General features: G+C 46.4%; 1 pseudogene; it reads left to right on the top strand.

The window, feature by feature from the left end:
* The first annotated feature begins 17,192 nt into the window (after positions 1-17,192).
* Positions 17,193-20,619, top strand: LOC147956683 (disease resistance protein RGA5-like; annotated as a pseudogene).
* Positions 20,620-21,620: the final 1,001 nt, after the last annotated feature.

Here is a 21,620-nt window from a genome sequence, read left to right as displayed (position 1 = left end):
GCCCCTCCTCCTCCTCCCTCCCAACCCTAGCTGCCCCTCCTCCTCCCTAGCCGCCCCTCCTCCTCTTCCCTTCCTCGCCGCCGCCTGAGGCAGACGCCTGGCAAGCCCGGGGCGCCAAGGATGGTGGCGGCGGGGCCTCGGTTGCCCTGCCTCTGCGTGGGGAACCCCAGATCTGGAGCGGCGATTTCCTTGGCAAGGCACGGTCGGCTAGCAGCCGTGCGGGCGGTGGATCTGGCGTCCCAGCCGCGCGGGCGGCGGGATCCGGTGGTCGTTCGCGGCCGGCGGCGGTTTCTGCGGTGGCCGGTGCGCGCGATCTGGCGCCTCCCCTCCTCCCCTGTTTGGCGTGCGGGCCAACCTCGTCGGGCCGCGCTTCCTTGGGTCGCCGGTTCTGTACAAGAGGCGCAGTTGGTGGCGGGGATCTAGTTCGGGAGAAATCCCTGGTCGGCCATGGCTGGCCGCGTCGACGGCGGCGCCTGAGGGCGCCGTTCCCCTCCTTGTAGGCGTCGGTATGGACTGATCCCCTCACTTCCCCTTCCCCTAGGTCTCCCGGGCGAAAGCCCAAACTTTGTTGGGCGGCGACGGCGCTCACGGTGTCGTTCCCTTCTTGAAGGGGCCGCTTTGGGAACCTTGGGGCTGGGTGGCGCTTGTGGGTGGTGGACGACGGCGGTGGTGCGGCCCTATCCTAGCATGGATCTGCGTCTGTTGCTTGGAGATGGACTCACGTAGGTGGAGGTCGTCGTTTGGCATCATGGTGGCGTCGATGGCGGAGGCACCTACCAAGGTTGGCACCTCAATCTGCTCTGAAGATGGACTAGTGAAAGATGGCGGCGACGACACATGCGAGTGCGTCAGACCGGTTTGTGCCCCGGACCCGGTATGTGGCTTGGTCGGGGCCTCCGGCTTTAGATGTTAGGCTTAGGTGAGAGGTCTGGGTATGCCATATATTTCAGTAAGCATTTACAAATGTAACACAACAAGTAAAGATTTGACTGGGAACTAAAAGAAAATCCCTGTCACTGAATTTTGGCCATGGAGGAGAGCTTCGACATGGACGAGGCAGGTAGCAGCGGCGGAGGCACTCAGCTGCTCCTCACGGAGGAGGAGTGGTTTTCTCTCGCTCGAAGAAATGCGGCGGCGCCGGCAAGAGGAAGAGCACCTTCGACATCCGCAAGGTACGCTGCTACAATTGCCAAGACTATGGGCACTTCTCGAGGGATTGCACTGCACCAAGGAAGGAGCAAGCCCATCTCGCCGCCGCGACCGCCGCCGCCGAGCTGGGGCTGCTTTGAAGGTCGCCATGAGGGTGTTCTAATGAATGGCAACAAGGTTAAGGGGGTGATTGTTGGAGTTAACCTTGTTGATTAGCTATTCATCATTTTAAGTTTTTTCTCTATGCATTTAGTTGGGTCATCCAAGCTAGTAGGGTGTTAGTGCTGGAATTTAGTCTATTTTGGGCAGCCCAATAACTATTTCAGAAATTCCTAATAAATCCTAAAGGCCCACTTAGCCCATTTGTGCAAGGCAAGGGATACTACTAAAGTTTAGTCCCACATTGCTAGTTGAGTGGGAGTTGGACCTCCTTATAAGGGAGGTTCTTTCCCCACTTGTACGAGCATGGGAACAAGAGGGATATCCACGCGCGCTCCTCCTCCGCCGCCCGCCTCGCCACGCCACGCCACGCCTCGCCGCGGGTTGCGGGAATGAGCCGAGCCGATATCTAAATTTTTGCCATGCACTACAGGTATACGAAAGGTCACACGGAAGCTGAAAAGAGTTTTGTGAAAGTGGAGTTCGAATGCGAACGGTGCAGCCCTTCGGCTGCTGGCTGTTCGCTTCGCCTCCGTCTCTTCGTTTCGCCTCCCGTCGCTGCCCTCTCGCCTCCTTCTCTTGCGCCTATAAAAGGGAGGTCGCTCCTCCCAGAGAGACGCACTAGAATCTCTTCCTCCTCTCGCCACAAGTTCCTGAGCTCTGAGCTGTTGCAGTCTTCCTCATCCCGGCTTGCGGCGTGCACCGCGAGTCGGGACAGTAGGCCTCCGAAACCGCACCTCTTTGAGTCCTGTATGGGAGAAGGGTGCTAAGGTTTTTGGGGTGCGCTCTGCGCGACTACTGACTGATTCCTTCGTCACGGACGCCCCGGACTCCGACGACTACTTCCCCAACGACGACTTCTTCCCCGACGTCGACAACCTCCTCGACGACATGGCCGGCGAGGACATCGACCCCAAGTCCACTGCTACCGCTGTTGCTGTCCCGTACGTGTTCTCCTTTCTGTTAGATGTCCTGCCACAGCTTCTCGTACTAGTACTTGTTCTAGATATGTTACGCTCTACTTCATATATGCAACTAGTTCTACTGTCTGCTATAGATATGCTAGGCTACGATTCATATATGCAGAAGCTTTTTACCTTCTCTCTGTCAGAACGCATGACTTGTTTTATCTCTATTATATTAGTCATGCTTTATCTAGTATTTCTGTTAATAAAATCATTTGGTAAATTGCTCATATTTCCAACAATCCAAAAACCTTATGATAGGCAATTTACCCCGAGTGGTTTTGCTGCTTCCATGAGACCTCCTATGTTTGAGGGTATCCACTATAAGAGGTGGCGCGTGAGAGCAGTCTTATGGTTTCAAACCATGAGTTGCTATGACGCCACTCTCGGCAAACCTGAAGGAGAGCTTGATGCTCAACAAGCACAAGCTTTTCAGAAAATGGATACTCTGTTTAAAGCTGCTCTCTTGAGTGTTCTTGGTGAGAACATAGTTGATGCTTATGCGTCAATTGATAATGGAAAAGATATGTGGGATGCACTCGAGGCCAAGTTTGGGGTCTTGGATGTTGGCACTGAGCTGTACATCATGGAGCAATTCTATGATTACAGGATGACTGAAGAGCGCTCCGTGGTTGAGCAAGCTCATGAGATACAGTCATTTGCTAGAGAACTTGAGCACTTCAGTTGTACGCTACCGGACAAGTTTGTTGCCGGAGGTATCATCACTAAGCTTCCTCCTTCATGGAGGAACTTTGCTACCTTGCTGAAGCATAAGAGGGCAAGTTTAATGGTAAAGCAAAGTTTGATGGGAAGAACAATGTTGTGCAACACACGAACTTCAAGAAGAAGAATGGCAAGAAGAAAGGTGCTTGTCATGTGTGTGGGGATCCTGATCATTGGGCTCCTAGTTGCCCTAATCGCTTTGACAAGCGTCATCCTGGGAAAGGCGGCAAGACTGCTAATGTTGTCATTGGAGACACTGACATGAAGGATGCTGGGTATGGTATATTTCCCACTATTCTTTCAGTATGTCATTCTCCTGACTGGTTGATTGACACGGGTGCTAATGTGCATGTATGCGGTGATATTTCCATGTTTTCGTCTTATCAGACCGCAGGGACTTCAACCGTGCTGATGGGCAACGGTTCAAGTGCTTCTGTTCGTGGTGTTGGCACGGTCGATCTGACGTTTACTTCGGGAAAGATCGTGCGGCTAAAGAACGTGCATTATGTCCCCTCCGTCAATAAAAATCTTGTTAGCGGATCTCTTCTGTGTAGAGATGGCTACAAGCTTGTCTTTGAGTCGAATAAATTTGTAATATCCAAGTTTGGAACCTTTGTTGGTAAAGGCTATGAGTCAGGAGGCCTGTTTCGTTTATCCTTATCAAACGTTTGCAATAAAGTTGTTAATCATTTTTGCAACAATAGTGAATCAAATGTATGGCATTCACGTCTTTGTCATGTTAACTTTGGTTGCATGTCGCGACTGGCGAAGTTGAACTTAATCCCTAGTTTCACCACTGTCAAGGGATCTAAGTGTCAAGTGTGTGTGCAAGCTAAGCAACCTCATAAGTCTCACACGACTGCGGAAACGAGAAATCTTGCACCACTAGAGCTCATACATTCAGATCTACGTGAAATGAATGGTGTTTTGACAAAAGGTGGAAAGAAATATTTCATGACGTTAATTGATGACTCCACTAGATACTGCCGTGTGTATCTTCTGAAATCTAAGGATGAGGCTTTGAACTTTTTCAAGATCTATAAAGCTGAAGTGGAAAACCAACTTGATCGAAAAATCAAGAGGCTTAGGTCCGACCGTGGTGGAGAGTATTTTTCCAATGAATTTGATGCTTTTTGTGCGGAACATGGTATAATCCATGAGAGGACGCCTCCCTATTCAGTTCAGTCAAATGGGGTGGCCGAAAGAAAGAACCGTACTCTAACAGATTTGGTTAACGCCATGTTAGACACTTCGGGTCTCTCCAAGGCATGGTGGGGGGAGGCGATATTGACTGCATGTCATGTCCTAAACCGAGTTCCCACAAAGAACAAAGAGATAACTCCATTCGAGGAATGGGAGAAGAAAAGGTTAAAACTCTCTTATCTACGAACATGGGGTTGTTTGGCGAAAGTCAATGTTCCAATTCCAAAGAAGCGGAAACTTGGACGAAAGACTGTGGATTGTGTTTTCCTGGGATATGCTTTTCATAGCATTGGCTATAGATTCTTGGTTGTAAAATTTGAGGTACCTGACATACATGTCGGTACGATCATGGAGTCGAATGATGCTACTTTCTTTGAAGATGTCTTTCCCATGAAGGATATGGCTACCTCATCTATTCAGGAGATGCCTAGTTCATCGAATCAGGAACCAGTTACAATTACCGAATCTGTCATTTCGATGGAACACTTTGAAAGTCCTGTGGAGGAGAACAATGAAGTTCCTACTAGGAGCAAGAGACAGAGGACTGCAAAGTCCTTTGGTGATGATTTTCTTGTGTATCTCATAGATGACACTCCCAGTTCTATTTCAGAGGCCTATGCATCTGAAGATGCTGACTACTGGAAGGAAGCAATTTGTAGCGAGATGGATTCCATCTTGGCGAATGAAACCTGGGAGATAACTGATCGTCCTTATGGGTGCAAACCTATAGGATGCAAATGGGTATTCAAGAAGAAGCTTAGGCCTGATGGTACTATTGAAAAGTACAAGGCTCGGCTCGTGGCTAAGGGTTATACCCAAAAGGAAGGTGAAGACTTCTTTAATACTTACTACCTGTGGCTCGACTGACCACTATTCGAGTTCTACTTTCACTAGCTGCCTCGCATGGTCTTCTCGTTCATCAAATGGATGTTAAGACTGCTTTCCTAAATGGAGAGTTGGACGAAGAAATTTTGAAGGAAATATGCCCTAGAGGCAATAATAAAGTTATTATTTATTTCCTTATATCATGATAAATGTTTATTATTCATGCTAGAATTGTATTAACCGGAAACATAATACATGTGTGAATACATAGAAAAACTTAGTGTCACTAGTATGCCTCTACTTGACTAGCTCGTTAATCAAAGATGGTTATGTTTCCTAACCATGAACAAAGAGTTGTTATTTGATTAACGGGATCACATCATTAGGTGAATGATCTGATTGACATGACCCATTCCATTAGCTTAGCACCCGATCATTTACTATGTTACTATTGCTTTCTTCATGACTTATACATGTTCCTATGACTATGAGATTATGCAACTCCCGTTTGCCGGAGGAACACTTTGTGTGCTACCAAACGTCACAACGTAACTGGGTGATTATAAAGGAGCTCTACAGGTGTCTCCAAAGGTAGATGTTGGGTTGGCGTATTTCGAGAATAGGATTTGTCACTCCGATTGTCGGAGAGGTATCTCTGGGCCCTCTCGGTAATGCACATCACATAAGCCTTGCAAGCATTGCAACTAATGAGTTAGTTGCGAGATGATGTATTACGGAACGAGTAAAGAGACTTGCCGGTAACGAGATTGAACTAGGTATTGGATACCGACGATTGAATCTCGGACAAGTAACATACCGATGACAAAGGGAACAACGTATGTTGTTATGCGGTCTGACTGATAAAGATCTTCGTAGAATATGTAGGAGCCAATATGGGCATCCAGGTCCCGCTATTGGTTATTGACCGGAGATTTGTCTCAGTCATGTCTGCATTGTTCTCGAACCGTAGGGTCCGCACGCTTAACGTTACAATGACATTTATTATGAGTTTATGCATTTTGATGTACCGAAGTTAGTTCGGAGTCCCGGATGTGATCACGGACATGACGAGGAGTCTCGAAATGGTCGAGAAACAAAGATTGATATATTGGACAGCTATATTCGGACACCGGAAGTGTTCCGGGTGATTTCGGATAAAACCGGAGTGCCGGAGGGGTTACCGGAAGGGAGGTGGCGCCCCCCCCCCATGGGGAGTCCGAATTGGACTAGGGAGGGGGGGCGCGGCCCCTCTTTCCCTCTCCCTCTCCCTCTCTTTCCTTCCCCCTTAAGTTTCCTAATTGGACTAGGAAAGGGGAGTCCTACTCCCACTAGGAGGAGGACTCCCCCTCCCCTTGGCGCGCCCCATAGGGCCGGCCGGCCTCCCCCTTGCTCCTTTATATACGGGGGCAGGGGGCACCCTAGAACACACAAGTTGATCCACGTGATCGTTTCTTAGCCGTGTGCGGTGCCCCCTGCCACCATATGCCACCTCGATCATATCGTTGTAGTGCTTAGGCGAAGCCCTGCGTCGGTGGAACATCATCATCGTCACCACGCCGTTGTGCTGACGGAACTCATCCTCGAAGCTTTGCTGGATCGGAGCCCGAGGATCGTCATCGAGCTGAACGTGTGCCAAGAACTCGGAGGTGCCGGAGTAACGGTGCTTGGATCGGTCGGATCGGGAAGACGTACGACTACTTCCTCTACGTTGCGTCAACGCTTCCGCTTCGGTCTACGAGGGTATGTAGACAACACTCTCCCCTCTCATTGCTATGCGTCACCATAATCTTGCGTGTGCGTAGGAATTTTTTTGAAATTACTACGTTCCCTAACAGTGGCATCCGAGCCTGGTTTTCTGGTTTGATGTTATATGCACGAGTAGAACACAAGTGAGTTGTGGGCGATATAAGTCGTACTGCCTACCAGCATGTCATACTTTGGTTCGGCGGTATTATTGGATGAAGCGGCCCGGACCGACATTATGCGTACGCTTACGTGAGACCGGTTCTCCCGACGTGCTTTGCACAAAGGTGGCTTGCGGGTGACTGTTTCTCCAACTTTAGTTGAACCAAGTGTGGCTACGCCTGGTCCTTGCGAATGTTAAAACGGCATCAACTTGACAAACTATCGTTGTGGTTTTGATGCGTAGGTAATATTGGTTCTTGCTTAAGCCCGTACCAGCCACGTAAAACTTGCAACAACAAAGTAGAGGACGTCTAACTTGTTTTTGCAGGGCATGTTGTGATGTGATATGGTCAAGACATGATGCTAAATTTTATTGTATGAGATGATCATGTTTTGTAACCGAGTTATCGGCAACTGGCAGGAGCCATATGGTTGTCGCTTTATTGTATGCAATGCAATCGCGATGTAATGCTTTACTTTATCACTAAGCGGTAGCGATAGTCATGGAAGCATAAGATTGGCGAGACGACAACGATGCTACGATGGAGATCAAGGTGTCGCGCCGGTGACGATGGTGATCATGAAGGTGTTTCGGAGATGGAGATCACAGGCACAAGATGATGATGGCCATATCATATCACTTATATTGATTGCATGTGATGTTTATCTTTTATGCATCTTATCTTGCTTTGATTGACGGTAGCATTATAAGATGATCTCTCACTAAATTATCAAGATAAAAGTGTTCTCCCTGAGTATGCACCGTTGCCAAAGTTCGTCGTGCCCAGACACCACGTGATGATCGGGTGTGATAAGCTTTACGTCCATCTACAACGGGTGCAAGCCAGTTTTGCACACGCAGAATACTCAGGTTAAACTTGACGAGTCTAGCATATGCAGATATGGCCTCGGAACACTGAGATCGAAAGATCGAGCGTGAATCATATAGTAGATATGATCAACATAGCGATGTTCCACTGGTAGAAAAAGGGCCTATAGTGCCGGTTCGTAAGGGCCTTTAGTCCCGGTTCTTGAACCGGGACTAAAGTGTTGGTACTAATACCTCCCCCCTTTAGTCCCGGTTCAATCCAGAACCGGGACTAAAGGCCCTCCACGTGGGCAGTGCGCAGAGCCCAGTCAGGAGACCCTTTGGTCCCGGTTGGTGGCACCAACCGGGACCAATAGGCATCCACGCGTCAGCATTTCTGTGGCTGGGTTTTTTGTTTTTTATTTGAAAGGGGGGGTTGGGGGTTTTGGGGGGTTAATTTAGGTGTTTCATATATTGTGTTAGCTAGCTATAATTAATATACAGAAGTGTCCTCTCTTATGTCCGTGCTTGGTCGACGCTACGTACTATACGTACGTATAGAGAGGACTAGACATGCTGGCTAGCTAGTAAAGCAAATGAAGGAAACAGAAGATCGTCATGAACATATATGCATACAGAGAGAAGTGATATCGACCACCTCTCCTTCTCCGAGAGATTGGTCGAACAACAAGTTCTCGTATATCTATCTGACACTACCGGCTACATATATACAATAATTATCTCTTACAAATATAATCATATGGACTCAGGGTCCACATAGAATTCTCCGTCTTCAGGGATCACGTGGTCAAGAAAGAATGCCGCCAATTCCTCTTGAATTGCTCGCATGCGAGCTGGTGCTTGGAGTTCATCCCGCTTCCGAAACATCTAATTTGAAGAAGGGGGTCAATACATATATATATGAATGAATGAAACTCAACACAAATGATGGTAATAAAATAAAATTGTGAATGTTGTTATTTACGTACTTCATATTGTTCGTTAGAGTACCCGCCTCGCTCACACGTCGTGTGGCGGATGGACTCGCACATGTAGTATCCACAGAAATCATTCCCTTGTTCCTGCCACAACCACTTTACAAGAAATAGAGGTCAATCAAACTGATAAGCAAGAATGCTAAATGGTATTGATGAAACTAGCGCTTGAATCACTAGGAGATGCGCGGAACATGCTACTATAGTACTTACTTTCGGGTGTCTAAATTCCAGCTCCTTCGGCAGTCCCGGAACTTTTTTGGTGAATTTTCTCCAAACCCTGCCGGACAAAGAAAACAATTACTTGATATCAGGAAATGAACAAAGTTGCTGATATGGTGGATAATGATCAATTTAACTTACTTCTTGAGGATTTCAGTCATGTCTGCATAGTCCTGGGGATCTTTTCGTTTTGAGTCTAAGACGGTTACTAGTCCCTGCTCAAGCTTAATCTCTAGGAGAATATAGTGGAAACTGCACACGCATGCATAACTCATGAATTACATTACTATAACCTTGACTAATATATAAGGGAAACCGAATACGCACAAGCCAGTAACACTCACTTGAAGTTGTAAGGAAAGAGTATTATATCTTTGTTTTGATTTATTACGAACGAATGTAGCAAGTTGGCCTCGGTAGCTGCGGCATGAAGTTTAACCTGAGTTGCATCTATGAGATATGTGTTAATGAACCCAATATCACCGACTTGTCTTTTCTTCAATTCGACGATCTTCAATCTGCATAATATAGTGAGGATGATTATAAATACATGCAATGAAAGAGCTAAGCTATATAGAGAAACTTAATGACAGAAGTACTACTACTTACAGACAGTAGCAGGCGGCCGTTGTTTTATCGAGGGCCAATTGATTGAAAAACTGATAGAACTCCTCAAATGGAACAGGCAACAGATCAATTCCAACGAGGTCATGCTCCTTTTTAACTTTCACATACAAAGTACTCCTCCCCCCAGAGTCTCTGCAGATTTTCAAGTACCAATCATGCAATCTTCACATCATCGTTGATAGAGATCTTTCATCTTTGACGAGAGGCTTCCCGTACTCGTATCTTTGTATCTGCATGTCCATGGGTTCATAATGTACTTCGTCGGGCAGGTAATCTGCAAGATTGCTATAACCGGGCACCATCCTCGGATCATTAGCGACGTTGTGGCTAGGCACCTTGAGCGGGGGGCATGATTGCTTCGCTTGTTTGCCGAGCTGGGCAATTTGTTTCCCAGCTCGTCGTTCTTTCAGCCTTTGATCACTGACAGTACTTCCCGACCGCTCCGCTTCGGCAAATTCCTTTCCAATAATGCGGTCATAGTTTCCATTCGGCGGATCAGACTTCGGTGGTTTTGTCCGGGCAGCCAGAGTGCACTTCACTTTCACCCGATCTACCTTCTCCTCCGAAGGTGGATGTTTCTTTGCTTTCACCCCTTCAAAGAATTTCCTCACTTCTTCTCGCGCGACCTCGGCGTTCTCCTCCTGGGTCCTCTCGTATGGTAACTTCTCTGGAGTCTTCAGAGAAGGACCGAATCTGTATGTCCTCCCGCCTCTGGTTGTACTGCTACACGCCGAACGAGCAGATGAAGCGGTTGTCTTCTTTACTTGCTTAAGAGGCGGAGGAGAAGGACTACGACGCGCCGGAGCAGCTGGAGCGGCGGCAGGTCTCTTCCGCCCTTGCTGACGAGGCGGAGAAGGAGGAGGTTGGCTGCTCGGGCGCGTCGGCGCAGGCGGAGACGGAGGCGGAGTGCCGCCACGCGCCGGAGAAGGAGCCGACCGAGGGCCCTGATCGTCACTCGCCGGAGGAGGAGGCGGTGGAGGAGGCGGAGTGCCCTGACTCGCCGGAGGAGGAGGAGGAGGCGGAGGCGTCCAGTTCGGAAGGTTGATGAGCTCCTTCCGCCATAGGCATGGAGTCTTCAGAGCAGACCCCAGCTGAGTCTCCCCTTCACCGGTAGGGTGGTCAAGCTGGAGGTCCTCAAATCCCTCCGTTATCTCATCCACCATCACCCTAGCATATCCTTCTGGAATCGGCCGGCAGTGAAAAGTTGCGCCGGGTTCAGTAGGATAAACAGAGCCAACAGCCGCCTTGACCTTCAAATTCATCCATTGCGTCATAAGGTGGCAATTTTGAGACTCCGTTATAGCATCCACGGGATAGCTGGCAGGAGCCGTCAAGTCATGCTCCAGCTGAAGCATCTCGGTGGAAGCCACGCTGCTTCTACGCTGAGATGGCGGGGTAGCTTCGGGGGAGGCTTCGGCAGTACGTTTGCTGCGATTTGCTTCTCGTTCCTCTATTGCTTGTACCCTTGCGTGCAGCGCCTGCAGTTCGGTCTGCTGCACTTTTTTCCTCCTCTCATGGGATTTGTAACCGCCTGCGTCCGGAAACCCAACCTTCCACAGAACGGAGCCTGGCGTGCCTCGTGTCCGTCCAGGGTGCTCAGGATTCCCGAGGGCCATTGTGAGCTCGTCGTGCTCTCTGTCTGGAAAGAACGCCCCTTCCTGCGCTGCTTCAATATACTGCTTAAGCTTACTGACTGGTATGTCCATTTGTTCGTTCGTCCCAATGCACTTCCCTGTTTCAGGGTCCAAGGTTCCGCCAGCCCCGAAGAACCAAGTCCGGCAACGGTCTGGCCAGTTATTTGTCTCTGGTTCGATCCCTTTATGAACCAGATCATTCTCAACCTTGGACCACTTAGGCCGGGCTACGAGGTAGCCACCTGACCCCGTGCGATGGTGAAGCTTCTTCTTCGCAGCATTTTGCTTGTTTGTCACCGACATCTTCTGACTCTTTTCCGATGTCTTGTTGGCCACAAATGCGGGCTAGTGATCTCTGATCTTCTCATATCTGCCCTTGAATTCTGGTGTCTCATTATTTTCGACAAACTTATTATTCAGCTCTTTCTTCCACCTCCTGAATAGTTCTGCCATCCTCTTCAGAGCAAAAGACTTGATTAATTTCTCTTTAATTGGGTTCTCTGGATTATCCTCTGGCGGTAGGGTGAAATTTGACTTCAGCTCAGTCCAAAGATCATTTTTCTGCATATCATTGACATAAGACACCTCAGGGTCTTCTGTAGCCGGCTTAAACCATTGCTGGATGCTTATCGGGATCTTGTCCCTAACCAGAACCCCGCACCGAGCAACAAATGCGCTCTTTGTCCGGAGGGGTTCAATAGGTTGGCCGTCGGGCGCGATTGCTGTGATCTCAAGCTTTTCATCCGAGCTCAACTTTTTCTTCGGGCCTCGTCTCTTTACCGAAGTTGTGCTCGATCCGGAGGGCTAGAAAAAAGAACAAAGACTTAATTAATATGTGTACATACCAAAACAATGAATGCATCAATCAGCTAGTCAGCATAGGCTTAACTAATATATATATACCTGGCCGGACTCGGTTCGGTCACCGGAGCCGTCATCACGGTCTCCTTCTTGCACCGGCATTGGGTCACCGGAGACGTCCTCATGTTCTTCTTCTTGCACCGGCATTAGGTCACCGTAGCCAGCTTGTTCACCCTCTCCTTCCAGACCATCGGTTTCGTTGAGATAGTACGAGACGACATCACTTCCTTCTGCGATTATCTCCCTCAACAACGCTTCTTTTGTTGCTTCGTCTAGGGCGGTGTCCATAGTTTCTACAAATATTTACAACATGGCAATTATTATTCAAACATGACAGATGGATATATTAGTGCCAAACGTAGAACTAGCTACCTAATCATAGTAAGCTATCGGGAGGGGGTATATATCGACAACGACGACACTACATCTATGTCCCTCGACGACCCTCGTTCCCGATAAAAAAAGAGGAAGAAGAAGAAAAAAAAGAGGAGAAGAAAGAATAAAGGAGAAGAACCCTCGAACCCTCGAACCCTCGACCCCTAGACGACCCTCTCCTTCCTCTCATGTTCGAGAGGATCGCCGAGGGGTCGGGAGGTTGCCTAATGTCAAAGGATTCAACAAAACCATGTCTTCATCATTAGGCGAAAGTAACATGTGCATGATGGTACGAAGCTCTTCAAAGTTGTTCTGGAACGGAGTCCCAGATAGGATAATTCGCTTTTTGGTACAAAGTTCAGAAAGAGCCTTCCGAATATCGCTATTTGGAAGGCCTTTGCTGAATTCGTACCAAAAGGCGGATTATTCTATCCGGGACTCCATTCCAAAACAACTTTGCAGAACTTCGTACCAACATGCCCTGGTTACTTCCGGCTAATGATGAAGGCATGGATTTCTTCAATACTTTGACACTAGGAAACCTCTCTCGACCCCTCGGCGATCCTCGACCCCTCGAACCCTCGACGACCCTGAAACCCTCGACCCCTAGACGACCCTCTTCTTCCTCTCATGTTCGAGAGGATCGCCGAGGGGTCGGGAGGTTGCCTAGTGTCAAAGGATTCAACAAAACCATGTCTTCATCATTAGGCGAAAGTAACATGTGCATGATGGTACGAAGCTCTTCAAAGTTGTTCTGGAACGGAGTCCCAGATAGGATAATTCGCTTTTTGGTACAAAGTTCAGAAAGAGCCTTCCGAATATCGCTATTTGGAAGGCCTTTGCTGAATTCGTACCAAAAGGCGGATTATTCTATCCGGGACTCCATTCCAAAACAACTTTGCAGAACTTCGTACCAACATGCCCTGGTTACTTCCGGCTAATGATGAAGGCATGGATTTCTTCAATACTTTGACACTAGGAGAAGAAGAGGAAGTCTTCTCCACTATTCCTTTCTTCTTCTCCTCTTCTTTTTCTTCTTTTTTCTTCTTCTTATTTATTTCTCCTCTTCTTTTCGGTAGAGGAAACCCTAAATAGCAAGTATCGTGGGTGTGAGATACATGTGGCCGTCGGTGTCGGACACTACATCCACGTCACAATGGCTAATCGGACGTTTTCCGGTAGAAGCCCCCTCAATGCAACCGGAAGCAGTTGCGTCATAATCACGTGGCAGTCATGAGACTTTAGGTTCTGGAACTTTTTCTCTGGGATATTTATTATTCCCTTTATATTCGACGAGAAGCCAGTCGGGACCTTCATACTGAGCAAGCATTCAAAGAAGATTTCTTTCTCTTCTTTCGTAAGAGCGTAGCTGGCAGGACCTTCATACTGCTTCGGAGGCATGCCGTCTTTTTCGTGCAAACGTTGCAGGTCCTCCCGTGCCTCAGGTGTATCTTTTGTCTTTCCATACACGCCCAAGAAGCCTAGCAGGTTCACGCAAAGGTTCTTCGTCACGTGCATCACGTCGATTGAAGAGCGGACCTCTAGGTCTTTCCAGTAGGGTAGGTCCCAAAATATAGATTTCTTCTTCCACATGCGTGCGTGTCCCTCAGCGTCATTCGGAACAGCTAGTGCGCCGGGACCCTTTCCAAATATTACGTGTAAATCATTGACCATAGCAAGTACGTGATCACCGGTACGCATGGCGGGCTTCTTCCGGTGATCTGCCTCGCCTTTGAAATGCTTGCCTTTCTTTCGACATTGATGGTTGGTCGGAAGAAATCGACGATGGCCCAGGTACACATTCTTCCTGCATTTGTCCAGGTATATACTTTCAGTGTCATCTAAACAGTGTATGCATGTGTGGTATCCTTTGTTTGTCTGTCTTGAAAGGTTACTGAGAGCGGGCCAATCGTTAATGGTCACGAACAGCAACGCCTTTAGGTTAAATTCCTCTTATCTGTGCTCATCCCACGTACGTACACCGTTTCCATTCCACAGCTGTAAAAGTTCTTCAACTAATGGCCTTAGGTACACATCAATGTCGTTGCCGGGTTGCTTAGGGCCTTGGATGAGAACTGGCATCATAATGAACTTCCGCTTCATGCACATCCAAGGAGGAAGGTTATACATACATAGAGTCACGGGCCAGGTGCTGTGATTGCTACTCTGCTCCCCGAAAGGATTAATGCCATCCGCACTTAAAGCAAACCATACGTTCCTTGGGTCCTTTGCAAACTCATCCCAGTACTTTCTCTCGATTTTTCTCCACTGCGACCCATCAGCGGGTGCTCTCAACTTCCCGTCTTTGTTACGGTCCTCACTGTGCCATCGCATCGACTTGGCATGCTTTCCGTTTCTGAACAGACGTTTCAACCGTGGTATTATAGGAGAATACCACATCACCTTCGCAGGAACCCTCTTCCTGTGGGGCTCGCCGTGAACATCACCAGGGTCATCTCGTCTGATCTTATACCGCAATGCACCGCATACCGGGCATGCGTTCAGATCCTTGTATGCACCGCGGTATAGGATGCAGTCATTAGGGCATGCATGTATCTTCTCCACCTCCAATCCTAGAGGGCATACGACCTTCTTTGTTGCGTATGTACTGTCGGGCAATTTGTTATCCTCTGGAAGCTTCTTCTTCAATATTTTCAGTAGCTTCTCAAATCCTTTGTCAGGCACAGCATTCTCTGCCTTCCACTGCAGCAATTCCAGTACGGTACCGATCTTTGTTTTGCCATCTTCGCAATTGGGGTACAACCCTTTTTTGTGATCCTCTAACATGCGATCAAACTTCAGCTTCTCCTTTTGACTTTCGCATTGCGTCCTTGCATCGACAATGACCCGGCGAAGATCATCATCATCGGGCACATCGTCTGGTTCCTCTTGATCTTCAGCAGCTTCACCCGTTGCAGCATCATTGGGCACATCGTCTGGTTCCTTTTGATCTTCACCAGCTCCCCCCGTTGCAGCATCACGGTATTCAGGGGGCACATAGTTGTCATCGTACTCTTCTTCTTCGTTGTCTTCCATCATAACCCCTATTTCTCCGTGCCTCGTCCAAACATTATAGTGTGGCATGAAACCCTTGTAAAGCAGGTGGGTGTGGAGGATTTTCCGGTCAGAGTAAGACTTCGTATTCCCACAATCAGGGCATGGACAACACATAAAACCATTCTGCTTGTTTGCCTCAGCCGCATCGAGAAACTCATGCACGCCTTAATGTACTCGGAGGTGTGTCTGTCACCGTACATCCATTGCCAGTTCATCTGCGTGCATTATATATAATTAAGTGTCCAAATTAATAGAAGTTCATCATCACATTAAAACCAAAGTACATACATAGTTCTCATCTAACAACATATAGCTCTCCAGAGCATCTAATTAATTAAAACATACATTGAAACTATGTAAAACATTTTAATGCGAAAACAAAGGCGATCATAATCGCAACCAAGGTAACAATTGATCCAACGGCATAATGATACCAAGCCTCGGTATGAATGGCATATTTTCTAATCTTTCTAATCTTCAAGCGCATTGCATCCATCTTGATCTTGTGATCATCGACGACATCCGCAACATGCAACTCCAATATCATCTTCTCCTCCTCAATTTTTTTATTTTTTCCTTCAAGAAATTGTTTTCTTCTTCAACTAAATTTAACCTCTCAACAATAGGGTCGGTTGGAATTTCCGGTTCACATACATCCTAGATATATAAAATCTACGTCACGTTGGTCCGCATAATTTTCATAAACAATAAATGAACCAATAGTTATAAAGATAATATATATACCACATCCGAATCATAGACAAGACGAGGGCCGACGGGGGCGGATACCAAAACCATCGCACTATATAAGATGCAATAATAAAAGTAAGAAAATTATACAAATATCTATCTAAACATACAAGTAACAATATTTTTCCTTTCAGAAAGAAGATAGAACAAGAGGCTCACCACGGTGGTGTCGGTGATGAGATCGGCGCGGGTGATCGACGGCGGTGAAGACGGGGGTGGGGCGTGACGGACCGCTAAATCTAGACAAATGTCGAGGAAAATAGAGCTTTGAGGTCGAGCTTCGAGAGGAGAAAGCTTAACTACTGTGGCTCGGGCATTTCATCGAACACCTCATGTGCATAGGAGGTGAGCTAGAGCACCACAAACCCCTCCCCTCGCCGGCCAGAGAAAAACAGAGCACTGGAGTGCTCTGCTCGCGGGCGAGGGTATATATAGGCACCTCATTGGTCCCGGTTGGTGGCATGAACCGGGACTAAAGGGGAGCCTTTGGTCCCGGTTCAAGCCACCAACCGGGACCAATGGTGGTGGGCCAGGAGCCAGGCCCATTGGTCCCGGTTCGTCCCACCAACCGGGACCAAAAGGTCCAGACGAACCGGGACCAATGGCCCACGTGGCCCGGCCGGCCCCCTGGGCTCACGAACCGGGTCCAATGCCCCCATTGGTCCCGGTTCTAGACTGAACCGGGACTAATGGGCTGACCTGGCCTGGACATTGCCCCCTTTTCTACTAGTGGTTTGGCATAAGTTTCTAATTTTTCCTCTGCCTACCACCTATTTCACCAAAGCGCATGCCTTTTTTGACAATGATTTTCAACACCTGTAGCATTCTTACATAGGAGTATTTTTTATGATGTCACTGTGTTCAAGTTTCTTTTTTTTGTCTATCTTGCTGTACACTCTTTATATTAAAACCTGTTGACATCATCTTTGAATCCATGTGCAGGTATTTTGTTGTCGTTGATGATATATGGGATGTGGCTGCATGGAATGTTATTAAGCTTGCATTCCCCAAGACTAGTTCTCGCAGTATCATAATCACCACTACTCGTAGAAATGATGTTGCCGAATCATGCAGTTCATATTTCAGTGGCAATATTTATGGGGTAAGGCCTCTTACAGTGGTGCATTCAAGACAGCTATTTCACAGAAGACTATTCGACTCCCAAGAAAATTGCCCACCATACCTTGAAGAGGTATGTGATCAAATCTTGAAAAAATGTGCTGGGTTACCTTTGGCAATCATCGCTGTTTCTGGTTTGTTGGCTAACATAAAAAATGTGCTGGGTTACCTTTGGCAATCATCGCTGTTTCTGGTTTGTTGGCTAACATAAAAAATGTGCTGGGTTACCTTTGTCTCTTATATGTGAGTATGTTTTCGGAAGATTCTTTTATTGAGAAGTATGATTTGATAAGGAGGTGGATAGGTGAAGGATTCATTCAAAAAGAAGACGGATATACAACACATGAGGTAGGAGAAAGGTGTTTTAACGAGCTCGTCAATAGGTGTTTGATCCAACCCGTCGAGACAAATGAATATGGTAAAGTGAAGGGCTGCCGAGTTCATGACATAATTCTTGATTTCATAATATCCAAGTCCACCGAAGAGAACTTCATTACTTTCCTTAGTACTCCCATTCCGACAACTGGGATAGAAAGCAAAGTCATTCGTCGATTATTTTTGCAAGGCGTCAAGGAAGGAAATTCAACAATACCAACGACAGGTTTGGATCTGTCCCATGTCCGATCAGTCTCTGGATCTTTTGTGGAAATGCCTTCTTTGGAGAAGTTTAGACATCTGCGTGTTCTCAACTTACACGATTACCAACGATTGGGAGAACAAAATCTTGAAAATATAGTGAGGCTGTTCCAGCTAAGGTACCTGAGCTTCAGACATATAGGAATAAGAAAGCTCCCAGAACAAATTGGACGTTTAGGGTGCTTAGAGATCCTGGACCTAAGAGAAACTGATGTAATGGAATTACCTGCATCTATTGTTAATCTCAGAAAATTATCACATCTACTTGTTGATGTTGGTGTTAAATTTCCTGATGGTGTTGCGAACATGCAAGCATTGGAGACGTTGAAATTGGTCAGTGTCTCCAGACAATCATTAGACTTTCTGTCGAGCCTTGGCCAGCTGAAAAATTTGAGGAATCTGGTCCTTCACATTAGGTTCAATGTTAATTCTGACACTGGGCATACAAATGTGATTGGGGAGGTCATCTCTTCCCTGTGTAAGCTAGGCACCCAGAACCTTCGCTCTCTGACTATTATGGATTTGAGCGGCCTCTTACAGGAACCTTTGTGCCTGCCTACCCTCGAGAAACTTATCAACTGCTCTTTAGCCATCCCGCAGATTCCGAAATGGCTGAGCTCCCTCAAAAACCTCCAACAGTTAATCCTTCAAGTGGATGGAGTCAAGCAGGATGACCTATGCATGCTTGGGGCCTTACCCACTCTGCTCATTCTGCACCTCACGCAGAGAACAGAGTCAAGGAATAAGCTCAGAATAAGTGGTGAAGTTGGGTTCCGGTCATTGGGGATTTTTATTTATGATGGAAATGGTGTTTCCCCGGTAGCTCTGATATTTGCCGCAGGATCCATGCCCAAGCTAGAAAAACTCAAGCTTGTTTGCCACGTAAATGAATCTGACTCTCCGAGCTTTGGAATCGAGAACCTCCCCTGCCTGCGTACTGTCAAATGCTTTGTAAATGGCAACGATGGCATTGTTGAAGCCGTAGAAACTGCCGTGGAGACAGCAGCAAGCACACATCCCAACCACCCTAGTCTAGGCTTTTGGAAAGGTAACAGTATAGTTTTCTCCCGACTGCCCAGCTTTGATTAAACAAGCCAAGGCCCAGGAAAGGGGGAGTTGCCGCTGGACCTGTAAATATTTACCCGGTGCGTATATCATCAGCATGCTAATATATCCTTCTCCCTTTTATGATGCATGAACCGATACATTAGTAGTACTATATTATTTAGTTTTTTTTATAGAAAAGGAGGATTAACCCCGGCCTCAGCATAACTATCTTATTTAGTTGGTAGTATAATTTATTTCTAGGTTAAGCAGCAGTCTCTTGCTGGTCAAGTATATGCATTGAATTGTCATGAGTACTTGTTGGTCGGGCGACACCCAGATTTGAACTGGGGATAAAGGATTTGCAGTCCCTTGCCTTACCGTAACAACATCCAAGTTGCCATCCAAAAATGCATATGTTGTCTTGCATCTCAAAGATAAGTATTCAAATGTGTCTTAATTTTGGTAGTTGTCGCTCCCAGCGCCAGATAACTGATGCGCGCTTCAGATAGACCACAAACTAGTGGTACACATGTGAGGTTCTTGCACAAACTTTCCGCATTCGCGTACGGGCCTTTTTCTTGTGGTGATGGGAGGAAGATGACAGGCCAACTAGTTGTGCTGTTGCTACACATTGTGTATACCTTGAATTGGCTAGTGGTACATTTTGAAGTTCTCTTCTAAAAGTGGTGTGTTAATTATTTGGTCCTGCCCAACTTTACTAGAACTATATATATCATTTCTGTCTGCACTCCATTAGAAATGCATTCTTAGTTAAATATTTCCTTCTGCAAGCATAGACGTTCTTTGGCAAGGTTGACATCAACCAAGGAAATGCCTTTGTGCCACTGTCGCACTATCTACACTTCATGCGCTTCTCTCATCTTTTACAGTTATATACATGCTTGCTATATTTGTATTGCTGCTACATTTTGATGTTATCAATTATTATTTTTTGCAGTGCTAGTCTCTAGATGCTTCAGTAGCAGATTATTATTTATGTGTTTTCTCTATTCGTTAATGAGTTGCATGAAGATGAGGCATCGGATCACTACAACCTCTCTCTTGAGGAGACTAAGACAATATTACCCAATTAATTTGGAAGTAGAAACCAAGAACATCAGAGTTGCTGCTAGATGCTTCTGCTTACCTGGTACATCATCTCAAATTTGAACAGGTTTTACAAGAAGTTGTAGCTTTATCCCTTGTTTCATACTTTTTCTTGGCTTGTGGTGTGAACTTTGTGTGTTTGGACTCTTTGCATCTTCAGTACGTCTTCAGTTTTTATTGACCGACGAATTCCCCCTTAAGAAAAGGAACTTCGCCTAATGCGCTTCACAAGCTATGACTTTGTAATGGCACTACTAATCATATCATCACACTTGCTTAGAAGCAGAGTACATGGACTAAAATTAGGCTCATTCAGTGCATAAGCAATGAAAAATAAGCTTTTTATTGCTAAGAATTTGTCTTGTTAACACCTGGTCCTGTACAACTTAGGATAATTTCCCTTGTTTGTTCTCCTTAATTAATTTAGTCATGTATTGTTGTTCATTTCCTTCACCAAGTTCTCTGGAAAGCTGAAAAAAGAGACCATTTCCATTAAAGAAATGGTGAACAAGCTAGTACTATTCCTTGAGCAATAGTTACCGTTCCCCTCCCTCAAAAAACAACTTGTCTTTGGTGAGAGCTAGACATCAAGGAAACTTTGTGCAACTGTTATGCTAGGTTCCCAGCTAGGCAAAACACTTCATAAGTAAGCCATTGTCATTTTCTCGGTGATTTGGATGTTGTGATGCTTAAAGTCTTTTACAGTTCAATATTCGTTTGCTATGTATATCACCATTAATTTTCGATGTTACCAATGATTTGCAGTGATTCTCTCCATATGCTTCAGTAATAGATGATAAATGTTAAGTGTCCTGGCTGGTGTTGGAATGGAGACCTCTCTGTTCGTGAATTGACTGCATGCATGAAGACGATGCTAATGATGCTTGACATGGAAATAAACTGCAGCATGTCCTTGAATCTTGCACTCAACTCGGCGAGAAGTAACTCGGCGAGAAGTAAATAATGCAGCACACCAGCAGCACAATTTTACCAAATTAAGTATTACCATCTCCGTCCGATTCATTTAGTTGTGAAAGCATTGTACTGGTGGTGGAATTTCAAGCTTGACCTATGTTTGCCTTTGTTGGTTCAAAGAGATATTGTTTCTTGTTGGGAAACTCCTATGAGATGTTAATTACTCCTTAATTATGGGCTATAGCACTAGGGTCTGCTAGCAACATTCTTCAGTTTCTTACATTTTCTGTTGTTTGAGTCTTTAAGCGTAGAGTTTCTGCATCAATAAGCTCTACCTATGACTTGTTCATTTCTAAGACAGTTTAGAAGTATTGAATTCATGCTCTACCCAGTTGCTCCAAAAGATCAAGCTGATGAGAAAAGATGGGCTATGCATTTATACTTGAACACGCCCCACCCCCACCCCCCTCTTGTGCGGCTCCCTCGGGTCTAAACATGGACCAAAGTGGGCTACAATTTTTTATTTTTAAATTGCACC

This window comes from Triticum urartu, chromosome 7A, assembly GCF_056163025.1.
Source record: "Triticum urartu cultivar PI428250 chromosome 7A, HENAU_Tu73, whole genome shotgun sequence".
In the NCBI taxonomy this organism is placed as follows: domain Eukaryota; kingdom Viridiplantae; phylum Streptophyta; class Magnoliopsida; order Poales; family Poaceae; genus Triticum; species Triticum urartu.
Note: the sequence above shows the minus strand (reverse complement) of the source record. Positions and strands in the feature narration are given on the sequence as shown.